Source organism: Papaver somniferum, chromosome 5 (genome assembly GCF_003573695.1).
Source record: "Papaver somniferum cultivar HN1 chromosome 5, ASM357369v1, whole genome shotgun sequence".
Lineage (NCBI taxonomy): Eukaryota > Viridiplantae > Streptophyta > Magnoliopsida > Ranunculales > Papaveraceae > Papaver > Papaver somniferum.
In genome coordinates, this window is record NC_039362.1 from 61,915,443 (window position 1) to 61,936,339 (window position 20,897).

Consider the following 20,897-nt stretch of genomic DNA (forward strand, 5'->3'; position numbering starts at 1 on the left):
TAGATAATGAATATCATTGCTTGGGAAATTTCCAAATGGTCGACTTGAAACAAAAATAGCTCATGGACAATAACTTGTTCTCATCCAAGATTGTTAAGGATCTATGAACATCCATTGCTCGAATCATATTTCGATAGATTTATTAAGACAAGCTTGACTCGAAATTTCTTATTTGCAGCATAAAATCTACTAAAATCATATGACATAGTCTCATAAGATAAAATAGTAAATGTCGTGAGTAAATAGGATGGTTCGGTCTTCACATATAGAGTTTTTCTCTTTCTCATCCACAATCAATATGTCTAGACTAATAAGACTGTGAACCTGATTATGTAGAAGAGTTTATGGACGATCTCACAAATCAATATCCAAGATCAATCTGATCGCATCCAAAACAAGAGGATCGAAATTCTAACAAGTATGAAATTTGTAATTTATCTTTGAAAATACAAATTCAACAAGAACAATTCTCGTTATTGATCACAGTGATTAAGGACTTAAACTTCCTAGCCTGATTACGTGCTACTTGTGTTATTCATATTATAAAGATAAGACAATATGATATGGAAAAGGAAAAAACACAAGACACTGAAAGCTTTGTTAACGCGGAAAATTGCACATGTAGATAAACACCGGGGCCTCGTCTAGCTTTGAATACTAAAATGTATTAAGCCGCTACAGACACTAGCCTACTATCAGAATTCGTACTGGAATGTAGTTGAAACCGAATTAACCCTGCAAGTAATTCAGCTGTAGTTGTGCTCTTTACGTCTCTTGAACCTCGCAATGCTCTACGTAATTGATTTTCTAAGATGACGTCAAGTAAGCAGTGCTCTAAAAAGTTCTATAAAATCCTGGTGGCACGTAAATTGAACTTGGTTGACCTAGGCTCAAATTCATGCCTAAAGGTTCAGATCGTTAAACACAGATTATTAGGTCTTTACGATGTTTGCCTACTCTGGTGGAAATTTAAAAGGAGTGGTTAACTAGTACACCGCCAACTTTTTGGTTTGAGAACCTATATAAACAATCCTTGTACAATCTACACATTCGATTATAAAATTGTATTTAAGATTGTTTAACAAGGTAAAACTATTATGTACCATAAATGTACACGAACCGAATTCTAATAAGAACAAGTCTTGGAATCTATATTTTAAGAAGCGAATTCAACAAGAACAAGTTTTGTAGGTTCTTTACATTTGAGTTAATGCCATCTAGGTTTGAATACATACATGTTGTGAAATTTTAATTTGAATGACAAAACACTATAATGCGGAAAATTACAATCTTGTAAAAAAATCTGGGACCTAATGTAGATTAAACATACACCAATTTAAGCTATTACAATAATTTTCCTCATTCAGCTATATTCGTTCACCTGAAAAACTCTTAACAGAATACCGATTCTCTTTAAGAATTGCTCTCGTAAATTTTCTTTAGAAGATGTTGTTGAAAATCTTCTTGCAAAACATCAATTCTCTTTTGCAGATGCTTCTCAACAATTAGGGTTCACACGTCCCGCAACCTAATTGATTTTTTCTTACAAGATCACTTAAGAAAATCTAAAGATATCTTGATCTATCAAATCTAGAGTTTATGAAAAACACCTAGATACAGGTTTTGTAACTATCAAGGAATATAGCTTGCCTGTGATTTGCGATCCCCGAGTAAAATCTTCTGGAAGCTCACTCTTGTTCATGAAGAAAAAATATGTGGAAAATAACCTTATGCAAGTCACACACATTTTTCCAATAGATGGTTTATGTGGTTACATGAAAACTCTATTTATAGTGAATGATCAAGTTAGATTGCTTTAAAACAAACCTATCTTGTTTGAAACACCAAGTACTTGAGTAAAATAGGCATTTGTTAACGTATTTACGGTTTCAGTTCTCCAATTGCTGCTAAAAGCTTGTGTACAATTTCGTATTCACAAAATCAACCTTAGCCACACATATGACTGTTGCTTTAATAAATCACTCATAACTTCTTCATTATATATAACTCAAAATTGAGTGATTCTTGGCTCGTTGGATTCGTATTTTCATTCACTACATCACGAGGACCTTTGCATGGACAAAAGTAATTCTCATTATTATCTTGAACTCAAATATCCTCGAGACTATACATAAATGTGTATTTACCATGATAAGAAGGAAGAGTAATCAACATAATCAAGTGTTTCCAAGATATCTACGTGTAGTCGTCAATCTTCATTCTTCAAGGATATCTTTGATTCTATACTCTACTTCTTAAACCTAATCTAGTCTAAAATTAACTTTAATAGACTACATAAAGAATTCATTTTGACATCTACATTTGACATCTGACTTGACGTACCAACGCCAATGGGTTCAACCAAGCAATGCTCTAACAATATGCATTTATATATTTGTGTCCCGTTTGAGAAAATGCTATCATACAAAGTCCAATAAATATTTTATGCATTATCCAAGCTACATGATAAACTTAATGTGCAGTAAGGGATGAAAATCCTGAATCATTATCACTGGTCTACATATCTGAAGTAAAACAAATCCTGCCAACATGATTTTGAAATCCATTCCTTAAAATTTTATTTTGTAAATTATTACGAATGCTAAAAACATCATATTTTTACTTAAACTACAAAACTCAGTTTCAACATAATTTTCAATCCACCCTTCTAGTTTAAAATCTCCGACAAACATAAAAGGTTGTTATGTTGTGGTTGTATATAAGTTTTATCCCTCCCTTATTGATTTCTGTGAGTATTTGAAGTTTGACATAGAACTAGTACTAATATTAGTTTGTAAATGTGTGGTGTCGTCTTTATAAAATAATTGCTTGTAAATATCTTTTTGCGTGACTAGAGTCATTCTTGAGATCACTAGCAAAATCAGATCCACGAAGTTTACAAATAACCTTTTTTATTAGTCCATTGGCTATGATTTCCACCTTATCAAAATGTTTCCATACTATCAATTTTGCCTTTTTTTTCCATTCTTTGTGTTCCGATAGATGATTCTTGGTTATTATTTTTGGTTGTCTAAGTTGAAATCATCTTCACTGAAATCGAAGTTTTTAGAGTTTAAATTTCTAAGATCTTGGGGTGTTATATAATCATCCATTATACAAAATAAAATTGTAATAAACTTAACCAAAATTAAACAAAATAAAAACAAATTAAGCAATTGATTCATCAATTAACCCTAACAAATAATAATCAACTAAAAACTTACTATACCTCCGTTTCAAAATAATAATTTACACACAAACCTGCCTATTATTTTGAAACGGAGGGAGTATAATTTTATTATAAAATCTTGAACGATTCTATAAATAGGGTAAAAATGTCAATAAAAACAATAATATAGAAAATTTTGTTATCATTACTCATTGGCCGTTGCTCGATCGCAGGATTGCAGAGAAGTTTGGCTAACTATGCTCACCAATGTACCGTAGTGCTTGCTCTTATTGGACTTTTATTATCCCTTAGGGTTTTGGCCCATCATTCACACAAAAGGAAGGGGCTCCCCAATTAGGCTTAGGCTAACCCATATGGGCTAGATTGAACTGCTAGATTGGCAAAAAGTGTTGCAAATCAAGAAAAAAGTGTGGGGAAAAAGTTAACTCTACTTTTGGATACTTATCTCTCCTAGCATTTGCCCGCAATCCAACTATCAGCGAGATTGAAACGTTGAATGGTTCGGCGCTCAAAAAGTGACCAAAACGCTGAATGGTTCAGCGCTCAGAAAAATCACAAAAATCTAACGGCTGAGATTAAAACGCTGAATGGTTCGACGCTCAGTGGTCCCAGATGACGTGGACTGCTAATCTCGCTGCTAGATTAGCACTCCCATAGGACTTAGGAGGTTTCCCTATATGACGTGGATGGAAAATATAGCAGCTAGATTGGTCATCCACGTCAGCCTGGGCAAGCTCCTAAGTCCTATGGTATTGCTAATCTAGCAGCGAAACGCTGAATAAAACAGCGTTAAACCGCCGAATGGTTCAGCACTACATAATTTTATTTTTTTAAACACTAATCATTATCTCTCTCTCCACCTTTTTCCTCTCTCTCTCCAATTTTTTCCTCCCTCTCTCCCTTTTTTTCCTCCCTCCATCATGTTCTCCCTCTTTTTTCCCTCTCCCTCTTTTTCTTCTCTCTCCATCACATTCTCTCTCAAAAATTAGTAAAATATATAGAGCGCAGAATGGTTCGTCGTTTATGTCACTTTTTGAGCGTCGAACGGTTCAGCGTTTCAATCTCGCTGATAGTTGGACTGCGAGCACTTGCTAGGTGAGAGAACTATCAACTATCACTGTTAACTTTTTTCCAGCACTTTTTTCTTGATTTGCAACACTTTGTGGCCAATCTAGGACTCCAATCTAGCTCATAGGGGTTAGCCTTAGACGGCTTACGAATCAGTTTCACGTACCCCTTGTTTATGGTGGGCCGCCGAAACGCTTTCTCATAAGGAAAATTTGTTGTTTGGTCATAGGCCCAAAAAATTAGTTATAGCAGGGTCCAACCGGAGAATAATCTTAGCTTAGGGTCCATATTTGTTTAAAATATGGAAAAGACATATTTAGCCCCTGGCGTCAAGCGTGTGAATAGACCATGGTCTATCTTTCTTCCATGATCTACCTCAAACAAACAAATTTATTAGAGCTTTCTGAGACCGAAAAACCACTCTCATCCCTGTGATCATCATAATCCAGTTAAATCAAAACAACTATCACAAAGAAGAAGAACAAGAAGAAGAAGAAGAAGAAGATCGTGAATCGGAACAATTATATCTACTCAGTTCTCCTGAATCTTTCTACCCAAACAAAACAAAAAATTCAGAAACTCATCGAATCAATTACCCATATTTCCAATTTCAAGGAGTAAACAAGGAATCCAAATATATATTTATTGGATTATCAAAATAAAAAGCAACAAAAATAGCCGATACTTGAAGAAACAAAAGGATATCAGAGAAAGAAGTAATTAAAGAATCTCAAAAACACATTAGATGACCTAGATGTCATAAATTATGCATTTTATTTCACTTCTATTTTCTATTTTGTGTTTGACTTTATGATTATTATTTTCTTTGATTTTCTTTGGATTTATGATCCAATAGTACATATTTGTTGTACCGAAGAAAAACCTAGGTTATGCGTTTTTCACACAGTTCAACCATACATAATTTTTTCTTTTTTGATGAAAACAACCATACATATTTGATGTGCTTAAAATAAAGAAACCTAGATTATCAATTATCAAAGTACATATTGGGTGTACCGAAAAATAATTAGGTTGATTTAGACATTACAGATTGTCGGTACATAATGGTTGTACTGAAAAATAGTTTCTTTACTGTGTGACAAGAGAAGATGACAAAAGACCATGCCCAGATGGTAATGGTACTGGCATTGTCCTGTTATACAAAATAAGTGATACCAATCTCTTCTGTATGTGTGCAAAACTAGTAATAATACCGGCAAGCCAGTACCAAAGGCACCTATCTAGCTCGATAAATTATTTTTTTGGACACTCTTACAGCTGATCTTGTTGACCTCCTTGTAAAGAGTTACTCAAATTAGATGCTTATTGCTACGGGGTACATGGTGTAGTAGGTGCTTGCAGTTTAACCGAGTAAAGGTGCCGAGTACCGAATAATTATGGAAGCAGAGGTGTTGGATACTAGCAGTGTATATCGTTTGTACTGCTTTAGTTTCAGTGTGTATTAGTTGTATTGTACAGAAAAATTACAACGTATATTGGTTGTACTAACAAAACAAAATTAAAACTGAATCAATTTACACCTGAGGATTGTTGATGCAACTTCATGGTATTCTTTTTGTAGTGCTCACTCAATGTATAAAATAATATGTGATAAATTTCAGCACATATTTACTGCACTGTTTTAGTTTCAGTACATATCATCTGTACTGGTTTAAATTCAGCATAAAAAATATATAGTCTATATTGGTTGCACTATCCATATTGGAACTAAAAACTCCTCAATAAAAACAACATCAAGGTAGCCAAGAAGAGAGCGTAAGGGATCATGCCTTGCCGCTTGGCTATACACGTTCATCGAGCATCTAATTGGCTGTCATCTGTAAAAGAAACAACTACACCTCTTTGTAAGTCAAGTACTCAGAAATTATTCCAGTTTAAGATAGCCACTCTCGCTCTCTTTTAGCGAGTAACCGTCTTACTGAGTCGCACCAATTAATAAGCTTCCTGGTAATACAAATACAATGAGTAAACCATTTATCATTCGCGGCATCAAACACAGAAACAGACACAAAAAGAACAATTGTAAATATCTTTTCATACAAATTAGCAATATTTTTCTCTCAGATAAAACTTTAAAAGCAGCCAGCCAGACGAAACTGACTGGAATTAAATCAAGAAAACTAGATATCATTGTCAACCACATCATATATTTGCACGGTAGGGAGCACTATTCTAACTTTTGATTGGAATACCAACATCGTGGCAATAAGACATGGATTCATGTAGTCAAATGCGGTGAATCAAAATCAGTATATTAATAATGTACTCAATTTATTCTCAGTATATAAGAAAATGTCCCCATTGCCTAGTTCAATGAAATTATTATATTTCTAATCAATAATTGAAGCAGCAACACTTGTAATCCATGAACAGAAAGAGAGGTCGAAGAAGTATAAAAATTCTAGTGCACCGTAGCCATATGAACAGATGTATAAACTCCAATAACATACTAAAATTCTAATCAATCCTCACAATACCTCACATATGCCCTCCACTCAATGTAAAAAGCTTCAGCTGCATCTACAAGAGTTTGCTATTAGATATTTGAGAAATAACACAATACAACATTTATATACACTGACTTTATCTGGAGTGTAACGTTTATGCACCGAGAAAAAACACAGTACAGTACTTATACAGTGATTTTTTTCTGGAGTGCATCATTTATATACTGAGAAAATAACACACTATAAATTTTATATACTGAGAAATAACATGGTACAACTTTTATACACTGACTTTCTCTGAGGTGCAGCTTTTATATACTGATTTTTCATTAAATTAACAAACAAAATAAATAAACAAATGTAAAGTAAATGATCTAACCAATATATTCCAGCAACATGTTACTACAAGGAACAAACAATTCATCTGAACATTAATGTTTTCATTTAATTGGTCACTAAGTAATCACGATACGTGCATTCACTTGGTCATTGTCTTGGAGGTAGTTTTGAATCCAAGAAAATTACTTTTAACATCACCACAATGTACTATGCACGTGTATATAGTTTTAAACTAGAATCGTATGGGATGTCAGCAAAGATACATATACATCTGAATCGTATTAATTTACCTCTTTTGTGTTCCCTCCTGCTCAATCAAAATTAATGATTTTTCTTCCACTACAATGACCTCTAAGCTCAACTTCCATGGAACTACCATCTACCCGAACCCCTTGAGCCAAAACATTGACAACTTCGAAAACGCACAATTAGCTTCTTTTTAACTAACAGAATCAATATACATAAAATTAGATAACCTTCCGGGTTTTTTTTTTCCAGTATGGCATATATGTACTAATAGATCAAACAATCTCTAACAACTAAAAAAACATTATGTAAAAGAAATCTAACAATCAACTAGTTTTTGGTCAGTACTACATATACGTACTGTTAATTTATACACAAAAGAAAACTGAAACAACCTAAAACCAACAAAGTAGAACTAGTGTAATTAAATCTAGCAACAAACTGAGCAAAAAACGTGACTAAAAATCAACTGCATGTCAGAAAAAAAGGGAATGAATCTATGAATATAACAAAATATATACAGTTTTTTTTTTCAGTATGCCATATATGTACTGCTGGATCATACCAAATGAGTGATGAATCTATGAATAAAACTGAACAAAGAATTTTTTTTTCTCAGTATGCCATATATGTACTGTTGGATCATGCCAAAACTACGTTTTTTTTTTTAAAGAAATGGATCATAAACACAAAATATGAACAAACAAAACAAAAAAAAAAAACAAAAGTTAAGGATATATGAAATAAAAATTATAAATTAGTGATATACGCTACATAAGGTTCAATAGTATCTCAAAAATATGGTTCAATACCATCCCAAAATTAATTCCTTTGACTTCCCCCATTACCAATGGAAATCTTAAAACGTTTAGGCGTTTCGAAAACTATGCCAACTAACAAAGAGTAATAATCCCTTAAATCATTTCCAATCTACAAAAAACGCACTCAATTTCTCGAAACTACAATAAATATATACTCAATTCATTTTTCAGTCTATAAAAGATGTACTCAATTTATTTCCATTCAATTCATCAAATATCCTACATAATCATTTCCAGTCCATAAAAGATGTACCCAATTTCTCGACAGTACATCAAATACACACTCAATTCATTCAATTTTTTAAAGAAAAAAAAGGCCTCTATTCATCCTGTACATCAACAAATAACACCCCTGGTAAGCTTTTATATGTTTATAACAACAAAAATCATCCTTGAATAAACCCAATCCACACCGATTACTGAATAATCTAAACAATTTTCGTTCTCTAATGAACACATGAACTGCTCAATAAACAAATTCCATTATTCATCAGAAATACAAACCAATTCACAGATCAACAATCAAACATTCAAAATTAGATTTATACTACTGTAACTAATAGATCTAACACAATAATCACCCAGATTTTAGCAAGAACCTACAAAAACAAACTATCATAACAAATACAAAACTCGATCAAGGAAGAAGAATAGACTGAAAATGTTAAAACCCTAAAGAAAAATTAAAAATCTCGCCATTTTTTTGGGGTGCTAGAAAGGATCAATGGAAAGAGATAAAGAGGAGTAAATCTATGGCATAAAATCTTGCGGAATCTGATCAAATCGATCAAAGACCTTGGAAGAATCTTCATCGCCAATCGCCAGAGCTTTCCTGACCGAGAGAGAATGAAACAAATGAATTAGGATCTAGTTCTGTTATTCATGCATATTAAGGTTCTTTTCGGTATTTTGAAAAAGATTACACGTGTGGTTGAACCAGTGGATAAAAATTTGGGTCCAAAATTTTTATTTGTTATAAAAAATGGACCTCCGATTACTGGGCTTTAGTGGGTGGACCTGCCACTAACTAAGAACACTATAATAGTACCTATAGGTAATTCCTACTTCTTATAATACATCTTTTTTTTGTTGCCCTAGTTTCAGTATCCTATAAATTGGCTCTGCAAAACTCTAGGCATCATAAACCCTAGCAAAAACAGTTCCAAATAGAGTTTTATGGTTGCGCAGTCTTTTTTCTTCTTAAGCTATTCCATCAACCTTAATTTTTTAATTTCTTCTGTTTTTAAGATTTGGGTTTTCTGTTGTTCTCTTATGCAAGTGATGATAAAACAGACAGAGACATCAGAAATCCTTTGAAGGATAATAAAATGTTGACTCGTCTTGGGAATCTCTCGATGCATATGGATGAACACTATCTTTTGTGACCTGTGATTTCAATTTTAGCTTAGATTTTAATTCATTTCGAGTTTCGGCTTTATTAAAATTTCTTGTTGAATTTGATTAGAATTTGCAAGCGATGATAAAACAGACAGGGACATTAAAAATCCTTTTAGGATAATAATATGTTGACACGTCTTGGGAATCTCTTTGATGCATATTCATAAAATTTCATGGCAAGTTTCAATTTGTTTTTCAGTTGATTTTAGCTTATTAGGGTTTTTTTTTTTTCTTTTTTGTTCTTTGTTCTTTGATTAGTGTCAATGATGGTATTAAATATACTATGAGTTAAGAGCTGTGAACACAACCTAAAACTGAGGCGCCTAATCATTGATTGATTTTCTTACATTGTCTTGCATTTTTTTTTTTTTTGGAATTTTTCTCTTGGATTATTAGTTTTTTGAACTATTGTTTTTGATTGAGCCTATTTATAACGCGAGATTGAGATTGATTCAGTGCCAATGATGCATTATATACATGTAATTATCAGATTAAAGGATGATGATTTGTTTGTTAATTGTCACTACCGCTGAGGCATTTATCTTGATTTCAATCAAATCAATTTTGTAGTATTAGTTGTGATCTGTTTCTTGGTTTTGTAGGTTTGGAAGATTCCCATTCTTAAGTTGTGCCACACATGACTGCTGTAAAATTTGGAAGATCTAACTTTAAAACTTCCATTGCTTAATTTTTCTATAGATTTTCCATAGGCTCGTTCACATGCGGCCAAGGAGTTTCTCGTCAACGGAGCATAATTTTTTTTCAATATGGTTGATTACGGTGAGAAGCAAGAAAAGGTACGAAAAATCTACAGTGTCGGGTATTTGTGGCTTTACTGTTGTAAGATCAAATATAAGACCGTTTCTGATATAATAGTAAAGCGAGAAATTCCTTGACATTGTAGATACCAGAATGTTGTGATCTTGATCTCCAAGAGCTAGCAAAGGATGGATGGGGGATACAACAAATCTACAATGTCCGCAATCAGCGGCTTTACTATTATAAAATCAATCTCATGTTGTTGTATTATGTGAAACTCTAATCAAATGGCGATATCTTATAAAATTCCATTTAATTTTATGCATTATTAATTTTTCATCGCCCCTTTAAATGTTTTTAAAGCTATATGACCCTTGATAGTTTTATAATTTTTTTGAGTCCGGTAACTCCCAATTGGATCTTTATGCTCTCTTGGGTGGAGCCAGGAATTCTACTCGGGAGGGTTTTTTTTTGTTTTTTATTTTGCTTGATAGAATTTAGGATGATGCAAAAAAACTTAATGAAAATAAATTATTTTTTTAGTTTTTTTTTTCTTGAAGCAATTATTTCTTTAGTAAATGAGATACATTTGAAGGCCAAAGGCAAACAAGGCCATTACAACAACCATATAAATATGGGAAAAATATCGGTTGGTCCTTTTTTAGGTGAGTCCATATCTATTTGGTCCTTTTGTAAAATGCCTTTACTGTTTGATCTATAATTATTTAAAAAATATAAAACATATAAAAATACCCTTTTGTGTTAATTTTTACTTATTTTTTTGTAGCAGTTCATTCTATGTGATGAACCATCAAAGTTCATTCTTACAAATGAAAACCTAATAAAAACCAAATTAAATCACATATAACTGAACTTCATTATTTCATTAAAATTCTATAAAAATTTCATTATTAAGAACAAAACCAGAGTTCATTTCTGGAATGAACTCCTCATAAAACCTATATAAACCAGAGTTCGTTTCTGGAATGAACCCCTCATAAAACCTATATAAACCAGAGTTCATTTCTGGAATGAACCCCTCATAAAACCTATATAAACCAGAGTTCATTTCTGGAATGAACCCCTTATAAAACCTATATAAATCAGAGTTCATTTCTGAAATGAACCCCTCATAAAACCTATATAAACCATAGTTCATTTCTGAAATGAACTCCTGGTAAAAACCTATATAAATCAGAGTTCATTTCTGAAATGAACTCCTGATAAAAACCTATATAAACGATTATGTTCATCAACAACAGAGTTCATTCCAAAAATGAAGTTCATTTCAGTAATGAAGTTCATTACAGGAATGAAGTTCATCTTAAGCAGCAGCAACAACAACAAAACGCATAAATCTTCATCCTCAACAGCAGCAGGAGATTTCTAGGGTTTGACGAGTTCATCTTCATCATCACAACATCAAAAAAACCAAAAAACCTAATTAAATCTTCAACAACAGCAGATCTATCTTGAGTTCGTCTTCATCTTCATCACTAATCGCAGCAAACATCAAGAAAACACAGAAACATAATTATATCTTCAACAACAACAGATCTATCTTTGACAACAACAACAGTAGTAGAAGATGAGTTCGTTCCATCAAGAAAGGTTCATCATCATCATAAATAGCAGCAGAATCTTCATCCTCACCGTCTTCATCATCAAACAGAAGCAAAACATTAAAAAAACAAAAAAACACAAAACTTCATCGTATTCATCATCATCGTTCATCTTCTTCATCACTAGCAGAGAAAAAAATAGAGAGAAGAGAGAATCTTTCATCATCATCTTCATCTTCTTCATCACTAGCAGGAAGAAAATAAAAAAGAAAAAAAAGAGAGAGAAATTCTATATCTGAAAAATATAGGAGAGGGAAAGTAAATCTGAGAATGATTTCTTCTCTCTTACTTTTTGACTATAAAAGGGTATTTCTGCCATTACAAGATGACAATTACATCATCCATGACGTTATCGTAGGACCAAACCATAATTTCTAGGACCAAACTATAATTTATATTACCAAATAGGACCAAACAGACAATTGACTAGGTCAACTGGACTAGACTCTCTCTAATATATTATTTGTAGGACCAATTGGTATTTCCTACTATAAATATAGCTTTTTAACTTTGAATGCGATATCTAGCTTTTTAACTCTGAATGCGGAATCCATTTCAAACGTTTTTTTTTCTTTGGGTAATTTGCGTTACCTCCCCTGGCGAAGATCATAATTTGAATTACCTCCCATACAGAAATTAAATTAGTAAAACCTCCTTTCGTACATATTCCGTCCAAAGATTCTGTTAGCTGACTCACCAGCCGTGTACAGTGGATAAAATCATACAATCCGACACATGGACGGCTCACGATTGTCCAAATCAAACCCACCACTGACGCCATTAACACCGGAACCACCGACGTCGGACGCCATTAACAACACAGACAAAAAGAAGAAAGTGATTCACGGTTTCAATTGAAGTTTTCTAACTAGAATGTTACACTTCTCTTAGGAATTCCAATCGCAACAGACAATCAGATTAATCCTTGATGTCCCATATTTAGCAATCTTGTCTATCAATCTGTAGTTATACCATCCCATCATAATCAATTACACCCCAACTCTGGTTTTTATCTTCTTGCTCATATTATTGATAATGTAAACGACAGTGATGATGCGGATGGAGATGATGCCGATGAAGACGACTTAGAAAAAGATGGGTCAATTCTTAGTTCTTATTTCAAGAAATTTCATTATTCAAAGAATCAAAGTTACCAAACCCGTCACGCTGCCCTCTATACCACAGCTCCAACACCAACAACTGACGATAACAGGAATTTAAGAAACATTTGAATTCATTAAAAATTATGGATTACCTGATTCATTCACAATCGATGTGTAATATCCAATCAAACATCATTCATCGAATAAAAATCATAAGAATAAAGCCTCTAAATTATTTACCCTGAATCAATCTACCTTATAACGTTATGGTTTCAATGATTTTGAAACTATAAATTACTTGACCCTTTGTCTGATGCGTCTTCTTTTTTCAAACCCTTTATCTAAAATAACAAATTAATTAAACCTATGAATTCAATTTCAAGATCTGCAAAAAAAAAAAAAAATCAACGAGGTGACGGCTGCGGCAAGGAAGGAGAATGGTGGTGGTGGTGAAAAGAAGAACTAAAAGTGGGTAATGTAGTCATTTAATTAAACTCATAATAAATTTGCCACGAGTGCACGTCTTATGTTGCAAATACCAGAAGTTTTGGACGGAATATATATGAAAGGAGGTTTTGCTAATTTAATCTCTATAGAGGAGGTAACTCAAATTATGATCTTCGTCGGAGGAGATAACGCAAATTACTCTTTTTTTCTAATGAAACTTAGAAAATATACTTCCGATTTGTTTAGTTTTTGCAATGGCTTTGTTACTTGTTAGCATTTGGTTTTTTGGTTTCCAAATGGTTCCCCTGGGCTAGTAACCACTAGTTAGCTATTTAGGAAGTGGCAAAATCGGAAGCGCTCATTAATCGGTCAACTGTGCGTGAATCGTGAAAAATACGTGAAAAATCGGAAGCGCTCATTAATCGTTTAACTGTGCGTGATTCGTGAAAAATACGGAAATGAGTATATTCATGTTTAATGTGTGGCACGTAAAGTTCGGCATTTATTTTCCTATAAAAATATACTTTTTAGTTTTATCATGTACTAATTTCTTTTATTGTGTGTTGTATGAAAACCCATCATTTAAATGGTGTATGTAAAATTATGGAACATAATCACCAAAAAAAGAAAAAAAATGAGTATAAGAGCATACGATGAGTTGTGTGGAATCGTAAATATGATTCGGTGTAGTCTAAAATGCGCATATTAGTGTGTTTTCGGATAGTTCGCGTATAATTTGCGAAGCATGTGCGAACTTACTAACTAGGTTCCCTAGATATAAGATTCAAATAGGTGTCACGTCTTGTGAAAAATGGTGTGGGAAAATTTTTGGGGCACCTAGTAGAATCGAGAGGGATATGTATATACAAGGTTGTGAATTTCTTACTGGACAGTTCACAAAATATAAAGATTTTAAAATATTTAAATTCCAGTGGTTGATAACCAGGTGTTAACTGAAAATTGTATTGTCATCCAAACTCCCCTCAAATCAGAACCTAATAAAAAAGATATTCGAAGAAAATCTCTAGTCCCTATTCCTATTCCTGATGGTGCCCTAATTATTTTGGACTTTATAACTGCTCTGGAATGGAATAACTTTATGGTGGGTTTGGATGTAGAACTTTAAAGGTGGAATTTATGGGTTTAGGGGATTTGGTAGAATTACGTTTTCCTCTGTATGTTTGGTTGCCCGAATCCTTGGAATCACGTTTCCTACGGGATTCAGTTTTCCAGCAAATCCTCCATATGGAGTCCGACCCTCCCCCTAAGATTTGCTGGGAAACTTATCAAGGGATTTACATACCCACTTTTTTTTAACTTTAAATCCCATATATATGCAATTTAAGATTTGAGGGTAATGCCAAACGGTACAAAGGCTTTTATACAAGAAAACTCTATAAATCCTAGGAATTTTAATTGAGTTACCAAACACACAAGGAATTTACATGAATCCCAGAATTTGTAATCCCATGGGATTATAAATTCTTGGAAACGGTGAATTCTGCAAACAAACCCACCATTAACTGATTTTGGAGTTATAGAAAATTGTAATAACAGAGAGGAACTAGGGAGGGGTGAAACGACTTCTAGAATAAAAAAAGTTAATTTTTTAAGAAGCAAAGCGCGTTTAGATAATAGATACTAAAAGCAGAAGTGCTTCTATTTCTCTAGAGATAGAAGTCAGAAGCAAAACTATTTTGCTTCACAAAAAGTTGACTTTTCTGCTTCTACAAGTCGTTCTGAAATAATATTGAAAAAGCGGGGGTCTAACAACCACACCCAATATTTCGTTTAGGCAATCTGTATGGACTAACTCCAATATAATTCCAAGAGAATCTACTAGATAGTCAGACTCAATCAGGGAAAATATATCCAAGAGTCATATCTTTGTTTCTCAATGTAATCAGCAAATCAAACAGATAAAAATCTGTGAGCCTGATTATTATGAGAAACAACTTGATCGGTACCAAAGACCAATGTTCAAGTGTCAATCAACAACCAAAGGTTGGATTTACCAGTTGATTGAACTGCGCACAACCTGTGATATTTCAATTATATATAAAATATAATGCGGAAAAGAAATAACACAGATACCAGAAGTTTTGTTAACGAGGAAAACGCAAATGAAGAATAACCCCGGGACCTAGTCCAGATTTGAACACAACACTGTATTAAGCTGCTACAGATTCTAGCCTACTACAAGTTAAATTCGGACTGGAATGTAGTTGACCCCTAACCAATCTTACACTAATTAAGGTACAGTCGCGTAGCGTTCCTTACGCCTCTGAATCCCAGCAGGACTTTACGCACTTGATTCCCTTAGCTGATCTCACCCACAACTAAGAGTTGCTACGACCCAAAGTCGAAGACTTGATAAACAAATCTGTCTCACACAGAAAAGTCTATTTGAATAGATAAATCTGTCTCCCACAGAAATACCTTCGAAGTTTGTTCCGTCTTTTGATAAATCAAGGTGAACATGAACCAATTGATAATCCGGTCTTATAATTCCGAAGAACAGCCTAGAAATATCAATCACCTCACAATAACTTAACTATATGGTAGTAGAACAAGTTATTGTGGAGTCACAAAGAATGAGACAAAGAGCTTTGTGATTACTTTTTATATCTTACCTATCGGAGATAAATCTTGAGCAAATCTTAGAGAAGATAGTACTCAATACGATAGAACAAAGTAAGATCAGAACACGCAACTACAGAGAAAATAGTTGGGTCTGGCTTCAGAATCCCAATGTAGTCTTTAAGTCGCTAACCTCAAATGGTTTTAGGAAAAACCTAGGTTAAAGGAGAATCGAATCTAGTCGCAACTAGTATCACACAGGAGGTGTGGGGATTAGGTTTCCAGTTTCTCCCTTATATAGCCTTCAAATGAGGGTTCGATAGCTTTTGATCAAAGCAATCAATATTCACCATTAGATGAAACCTGATTCAAGATCAAGCTAATATCTTTCCACCGTTATATGGTCTTATCTTGTTAGACACAAATGAAATATACCTTTATTTAGATATGGGTAATCGTACCTAAACATGTATATTGAGTTGGGTTAATAGCATTTAACCGAAGTTAGCCATATGAACACTTTTCTCTTAACCATGTTCATCTTAACACTTCTAGATCAATTGATAATCAAATGAATCTAATTGTGTTACTCATAGAGTTGTTCAATTTTTTATATTCTCATAGAAGTATACAAGACACAATTGAAGCAAAATCGAATTGATTCAAAAGAATAAGTTCATGAATATTTTAGCCAGGGTTCGCAAAGATTGCATTCCTTATTATATAAATGTATTTGTTCATTAGTATGAAATCATACTTAACCGATTTAAGAACCTGAACCACTTGAGTTTGCAAACGGGTACGCAAACTTTAGCTCCGGACCGAACTCAGTTGAAACCGTTTGCGAACGAGTACGCAAACTTGGTTCCCGAACTTCAACAGTTTTATCAGTTTATGAACGGGTATGCAAACTTAAGTACCCTGACTTAATAATTGAGTAAGTTTGCAAACGGGTATGCAAACTTAACTTTCGGTCCTGACTTCCATCAAAACAGTTCGTACACTTAGTACACAAACCGTAATGTATCCAAACATGGGTTTTAGCTCTTAACTCCCATTTCAATCTTTGAAACATTCTTGGAAGACGACAATAGTTGTCTCACACAAACTATTAGCTTATAAGCAATTTTCAAGTGATCGAATGATCAATACGAAATATTCCGAGTCTACATCAAATGACTGTCTCACACAAATTATGTATGATGTTACCAGGTGATCATCTTTTGACTTTCGTCAAGAATAATGATGAACGTTGTTAAAGCAAAAATATTTCCAACACATATTTCGAGAAAGATAAAAGCGAGTTAAACTCAGCTCGAAATATCAAATGTGTATAATGTAAAGTCTATATAGCTATACGACATGTAAAGTCTATATAGCTATACGACTGTCTCAATATGATATATAATAGAATAGACTTCTGAGTGATAGATGATAGATAAGTTCAAGTCTCCACATATCTTTTTTTGATGAAGTTCCACAAGATCCCCTTAATAGTTCTCTGTCTTCAATCGATGAACGCCGTGAAGTCTACAACTCAACTACACATTCTATCATAATCCAATCCATAACTATAAGTAGACTAGAAACTGAAAAGATAAGGGTACCCAAATACACCACAATCTTTAATTTAGCTACCTATAAGTCCTCTTACCGAAAGTGATTGTCTATGGACAAAGTAGAGACAGTACTACAAATCGCTATTCGCACTTTGTGTGATTGTCTATGGATACGAGATCGAGACAATACGACTACCAAAGTGTGATTACTTGATAATAGGTTCGGACTTAACCAAACTCTATAGGATCACTATCAAGTAAAACATAGTTAACTTTTGTGTAATTTACTTCAAATTATATAAACAAATATAATCGCGGAAATAGAAAAGTAAATCGCACAACAAGATTTTGTTAACGAGGAAAACTGCAAATGCAGAAAAGCCCCGCGACCAAGTCCAGAATTTAATACTCTCAGAATTAAGCAGCTATACAAAATCTAAACTAACTTCGTATAGTTGATACCAAGCAAGTACCCCCTAGTTCACTTAGTTTCCTCAGTATCCATGCGCTTTCGACTTCGATGAGTGCACGCACTGGAACAATTCCTTTGGATCGTATTCCAAACAGTAAAGAAACAACAAATATGTTTGGTAACAACTCTATTGATTCTTTAAGACCTCATTACTATGAACACCTTCTTGTTGAAGTCAAAACATTTTCAACTTTTCGAGCATGTTTAAAGCTTCTTTTCATGAACCATTTAATATCTTTGTATTATCATCATCATGATTATCTCTCTCATTTTCTTGTCTAATTTCATCGTTCTTCGATTAAAGAATATACGACTTATTTCTCAATAGGATGATTAAGGAAAGAACCCATATCCATTATCATTTACATACTTTAAATTAACAAATAAATTTCTTGTATTCGTATAACTCCCTATATTAATAAACTCCATATATTAATAATTTTGTGAAGTCCCAAGGCTATTAATATATTGAGCTTTTACTGTATCTCCAATTTTTGAAGTACTTACTTCTCAATATTTGAGATAAGAGTTCACTATATTAAGTGCAAATCATCAAAGCTAGTGTCATGAGTAAACAAAACCTGAGCATTTATAAATCTCTAAAATCTAGACCCCCCATTTCCTTAGGTTTGCAAACCTTTTTTCATCCTAGCATATTAGCTACCCTAGACATGTAACCCAGAAGAACTTTTTCTGAATAGAAGTAAGCTTATTAGTAAGATGGATATGTAACTTAAAATTACCCATTTGATAAATTGGACCTGAGTTAAAAACATGTTTAATCATAGTGGACCTCCATGCTGAGTTAAAGGTAGAAGACCATGTGTTAGAGCATTACTCGGTTGAACCCACCAAGCGTTGGTATGTCAAGTTTGGTTGTCATATTTAGTGAGACAAAACTCATTTAAAGAGTCGCTTGATTATTTACTAGAGTCAACTTCGTATAGGTTTACTAGAAAGTTATTAGGATATGAGACATACAAGTATTACGTGAAGACTTGAAGAATGTGAAGAAGTAAGGAGCTACAACGACGACATCATCCTTCCTCTTGAGGTTAGTAATATTTGACTTGAATTGTTTCATTCCTAACGTATCTTTTAAGTCGTGCATATTGAAAACATAACTGCGAAGCTGTGAATGATTATACTCTAGTTAGACATAATATTAAGGAATTACAATACGAAGTATAACGTCTATCTTTTGAACTTCGTATATAAGTGTTTATGGGTGAAAATCGTTTCTGCTGATTTTGGGTGGGTGAGTGAGAAATAGATCTAAACCCTAAACAAATGTACTGCACGGGAGTACTTTAGATTCGAGAGATCAATCTATACAAATCTGTCCTAAACAAAGAAATGGCCGTTCCGGATTTGCTTCGGTCACAAAGAGGAGGAGAAGGGCTGGTTTAGGGAGGGAAGCGAAGAGAGTGTTGAAACCAGAGAAGTTCTGAAAGAGTAGTACTTGACTTGTATCAAAAGGTGAAAGCTTTGAGAAAGCTAGCAAGAGTTGCCTTTCTGAGTGTTGTATTTCTTCCTGACCAAAAACTTGTGTTTTGGTGGAAATAGGTAAAACCTATTTATACAAGTCCAAATGAAACGTACTTTGGCCCCGTAAGAAAAGAAACAGATGAGTTAAATGGTAAGAGGTGGTAACGCCTGGTATTGATGGAATTTGATGGAATTGATGTTCCATAATGAAAGAGCGTTTCACCATTACTTCCTGCATTTACTAACCGTTTTATTCTTATTACACTTTCTTGAAACAGGCATTTGTGTATGCCGCACGTTGTAGACCGCCAAACCAAAACCCTAATGAGCATCCCCCAGTTTGTGAAATACGTTTTGATGTCTCGAGTGTTTTTCGTGGAAAACATGTAGCATGTCGCTGGTGTTCGATAAGTTGAGCTTGAGAGACTTGCCGGCTCAGTGGCGACCTTTGACGGTTGAGATTTTGCATAAGAGGAATCGTGGCCTTTGATGTAGGCGCGGCATTCCAAAGTTCAAGGGTTGCATGACATGTGCCAATGGCATTCCTCGGCCCTGGGTTGCACGTCGGGTGCAAGTGGAAGTGCCAAAGTGCAAGTGTTACATGGCATGTGCCAATGGCATGTGTGGTATGCCTTGGCCCTAGGTTGCACGTCGGGTGCAAGTGGAAATGCCAAAGTGCAAGTGTTGCACGACATGTGCCAATGTCATGTGTGGTATGCATTGTCCCTAGGTTGCACGGCTTGGCATGCCAGGTTGCAAGGGTTGCACGACATGTGCCAATGGCGCGTGTGGCGGCTTTGGCCCTAGGTTGCACGACTTGGCATGCCAGGTTTCAAGGGTTGCACGACATGTGCCAATGGCGCTTTGTGGCGGCTTTGGCCCTAGGTTGCACGGCTTGGCATGCCAGGTTGCAAGGGTTGCACGGCATGTGCCAATGGCGCGTGTGGCGGCTTCGGCCCTAGGTTGCACGACTTGGCATGCCAGGTTGCAAGGGTTGCACGGCATGTGCCAATGGCGCGTGTGGAGGCTTTGGCCCTAGGTTGCACGGCTTGGCATGCCAGGTTACAAGGGATGCATGGCATGTGCCAATGGCGCGCGCTTTTGGCATGGTTGCCATTTTGTGCAATGGTGGTGCATTTTGGATTTTTGGCATGGTTAACATGATGATTGCACGTTGCTTTGCGGTTTGGCGTGGTTGCCATATTTAGCGCAACGGTTGCGCGTTATTTGTAGTTTTGGCATGGTTGCCATATTTTGCACAATGATTGCATGGTACATGCAATTGCTATGTTTTGTGTGATGAGTGCACGGTGCGTGCATTTGGCATGTTTGCCATG

At 34.5% G+C, this 20,897-nt stretch overlaps 3 non-coding genes across 3 annotated transcripts; all 3 read left to right on the top strand.

Moving 5' to 3' along the window:
* Positions 1–9,403: 9,403 nt before the first annotated feature.
* Positions 9,404–9,494, top strand: LOC113285008. Its single transcript, XR_003328524.1, has one exon. It is a non-coding gene; the product is annotated as a small nucleolar RNA R44/J54/Z268 family (small nucleolar RNA).
* Positions 9,495–9,599: 105 nt separating this feature from the next.
* On the top strand, positions 9,600–9,690 carry LOC113285009. Its single transcript, XR_003328525.1, has one exon. It is a non-coding gene; the product is annotated as a small nucleolar RNA R44/J54/Z268 family (small nucleolar RNA).
* Positions 9,691–9,784: 94 nt separating this feature from the next.
* Positions 9,785–9,856, top strand: LOC113284982. The gene has a single exon (XR_003328501.1). It is a non-coding gene; the product is annotated as a small nucleolar RNA Z267 (small nucleolar RNA).
* The last annotated feature ends 11,041 nt before the right edge of the window (positions 9,857–20,897 follow it).